Source organism: Peromyscus leucopus, chromosome 8b (genome assembly GCF_004664715.2).
Source record: "Peromyscus leucopus breed LL Stock chromosome 8b, UCI_PerLeu_2.1, whole genome shotgun sequence".
In the NCBI taxonomy this organism is placed as follows: domain Eukaryota; kingdom Metazoa; phylum Chordata; class Mammalia; order Rodentia; family Cricetidae; genus Peromyscus; species Peromyscus leucopus.
This window is the reverse complement of record NC_051086.1, coordinates 63,571,106-63,574,602: the sequence shown is the minus strand read 5'-3', so window position 1 is coordinate 63,574,602 and position 3,497 is coordinate 63,571,106. Positions and strand designations below refer to the sequence as shown.

The window sequence follows — 3,497 nt, the reverse complement described above, 5'->3', positions numbered from 1 at the left end:
GTGGTTCAAATGTAAGGTTTCAGAGCTTCCACTGTACCTGATGCATCATGCCACGCATTTTTGTTTATGTATGTGTTGCCACGCTCGACTGGGAAAGCAAGTAGAGGGCTCATTGCTGTTTTTGATCCCTTTGCTCTTTAAACATTTTGGGTGTGAGTGTGAGCTTCTGCATAGCCAGCCATATGATCCAGCCTTTACAAGCATGCACTTGTACATTTTCCTTTCGTGGTGGGTCAATTAAAAGAGAAAGTAGGAAATAGACTCAAAAGCGTTCTAAGATTAAGATGGCGAACTGTACGGTCAAGGATGCCCACAGCATCCATGGCACCAACCCTCAGTATCTGGTGGAGAAGATCATTCGGACGCGGATCTATGAATCAAAGTACTGGGAAAGAAGAGTGCTTTGGACTTACGGCTGAACTTTGTAGTCGACAAAGCCATGGAGTTAAGGTTTGTGGGTCGTGTCTACGGTGGAAACATAAAGCCAACTCCTTTTCTGTGTTTAACCTTGAAGATGCTTCAGATTCAACCTGAGAAGGATATCATTGTTGAGTTCATAAAAAATGAAGATTTCAAGTATGTCCAGATGTTGGGGGCACTTTACACGAGGCTGACAGGAACTGCAATTGATTGCTACAAGTACTTGGAGCCTTTGTACAATGACTATCGAAAAACAAGAGCCAGAACCGGAATGGGGAGTTTGAACTGATGCATGTAGATGAGTTCATTGATGAATTTCTGCACAGTGAGAGAATCTGTGATACCATTTTGCTCCGGCTACAGAAATGCTATGTGCTGGAGGAAGCTGAACAACTGGAGCCCCGAGTTTGTGCTCTAGAAGAGGACATGGATGACGTGGAATCCAGTTAAGAGGAGGAAGAGGAAGATGAGAAGCTGGAAAGAGTACCATCACCTGACCATCGACGAAGAAGCTACTGAGATTTGGACAAGCCACGACATTCTCCTGCACTGCACTACAGGAGGAGTCGGAGTTGGTCTCCCAGGAGGCGAAGTAGATCCCCCAAAAGAAGAAGCCCTTCCCCACGCCGAGAAAGCCATAGGAGCAAGAGTCCACGACGCCATCAAAGCAGGTCACGAGACAGATGACACAGACCCCGCTCTAAATCCCCAGGTCACCACCGTAGTCACAGACATAGGAGTCACTCAAAGTCTCCTGAAAGGTCAAAGAAAAGCCACAAGAAGAACCGGAGAGGAAATGAGTAATGACAATGGACAAAATTGTCTTTTGTCCAGATGGCCTCCTCTGGATATGAGAAGAATGTTTAGTGAAAGGATCAAGATCTCCTCTTCAGGCAGCTACGCGTATTTTGGGTTTTTAAAAAAATCAAGTCGTTTGGTTGCTTTTTGTTTTGTTTTTATTTTAATATTACAGAGGTGCTAAGTTTTGTATCTCTTTGAATTATAATCAACATCTTTGAAGGGTGTTTTTGACCAAATCAAGGTCAGGTTTTGACCTAACCAACTATGGTTATTCATACTTAAAAAGGGTCAAGAGGATCTGGGAGTTGGGGAGATTCATGAGAATGAAGAGATGTAGCCACATGGTGATCCTTTTCTTATTTGTAATTAAACCGGACACAGTTGTCATTTTAAAATTAAAAAAATAAATAAAAGAGACAGTAGCCGGGAGGCAGAGGCAGGTGGCTCTCTGTGGGTTCGAGGCCAGCCTGGTCTACAGAGTGAGATCCAGGACAGCCAGGGCTGCTTGAAAGAGAGAGAAAGAGAGAGTGAGAGAAGCTATAGCTTAGAGATGTTTCCTTTTGGTGGTGGGTTGTTTGTTTGTTTGTTTGTTGTTTTTGAAACAGGGTCTATGTAGTCCTTGCTGCCCTGGAACTCCATATATATACATCAGCTGGCCATGAACTCACGGAAATCCACTGGCCTTTGACTCCTGAGTGCTACAATTAAAGGTGTGTGCCATCATAACCAACTTTTTTTTTTTTAATTATCGTCACTATTCTTAATTATGTGTAGAGTGTGCATCTGTGTGTGGTATTTGAACATGAGTGAAAATCCCTGAGAAGGCTAAGGGCATCAGCTTCCCCTGGAGAAACGAGAGAATGGGGAGCCACCATACATGGGCACTGGGAACCAAACTTAGTTCCTCTGCAAGGGCAGGATGCACTTTTAACTGCTGAGCCACCCTGGAGTTCCTCTTTCTGGTTGTTGTTCTGCAGTGCTGAGGGTTAACCAAACCGAGGGCCTTACACATCCCCGGCTCGTGCTGAACTGTGCCCAGTGCTTAGAGGTATCTAGACTCACAGTGCCCCTCCTCCCCTCTCACCGTCCCCCTTCTCTTCAGAATCCCTTTCTCTTGTCATTTTGGTGTCAATACATTCCCCTGCTTGTCCCACTTCCTTGGGAAGACTGATTCCATCGATGCCTCTGGATCCTCGTAATCTAAGCCCTGTCCTATGGCCAGCTGACATCTGTCCTTACTGCCTCTGAACTCTCTTCCTTTCTTACTTCTAGGGACAAGACCGCTCACTCTTCGGGAATTTATGTTGTAAGGTTAAGGACAGCAGGGCTTCAGCCAGTGGTGGCGCATACTTTTAATCCCAGCACTCAGGAGGCAGAGGTAGGCCGATCTCTGTGAGTTCGAGGCCAGCCTGGTCTACAGAGTGAGTTCCAGGAAAGGAACAAAGCTACACAGAGAAACCCTGTCTCGAAAAACAAAACAAAACAACAACAACAAAAGAACAGTAATTAAGACACTAGTCAAGCCTCTATCACTGAGCTACATTAGTAGCATAACTCTTGGCTGTTTGAAACAGGAATTTACTGGTGGTTCAGATAGCCTTGAATTCTATGCAGCCCAGGCTGGCCTCAACTGATCCTTGTACTTTGGCATTCTGAATACTGGAATTACAGGTATGTCAACATGCCTGGCTAAGGCAATACACCTTATCCTGAACTCTTAGGTCTTTGCTTTTTTTTTTTCACTTGAGCTTTTGGGCTGTTGTAGAACTAGATCTGTAGACCAGGCTGGCCTATAACTCAGAGATCTGCCTGTGTCCCGAGTGCTGGGAATAAGGGCGTGCACCACCACTGCCTGGTAGACCCTGGCTCTTTTTATTTATTTTTTTTTTAATTTTTTAAAATTTTATTTTCAAATTTATTTATTTTATTTAAAATTTATTTATTTTATTTTAATGAGTGTTTTCCCTGCATGTCTGTCTGTGCACTACATGTGTACCTGGTGCCCACAAAAGCCAGAAGAGGCCATCAGATTCCCAGGACTGGAGTTATAGACAGTAATGAGCTACCATTTGGGTGCAGGGAATTGAACTGGGGTCCTCTGGAAGAGCAGTCAGTGCTCTTAACCACTGTGTCATCTCTCCAGTCTTTCCTGGTCTTCTTTAATGGACTTTTTTGTTTGTTTGTTTGTTTGTTTTCGAGACAGGGTTTCTCTGTGTAGCTTTGCGCCTTTCCTGGGACTCACTTGGTAGTCCAGGCTGGCCTCGAACTCACAGAGA

General features: G+C 44.6%; 1 pseudogene; it reads left to right on the top strand.

Annotated features, from left to right (window-relative positions):
- The first annotated feature begins 256 nt into the window (after positions 1-256).
- LOC114691602 lies at positions 257-1,224 on the top strand (annotated as a pseudogene).
- Positions 1,225-3,497: the final 2,273 nt, after the last annotated feature.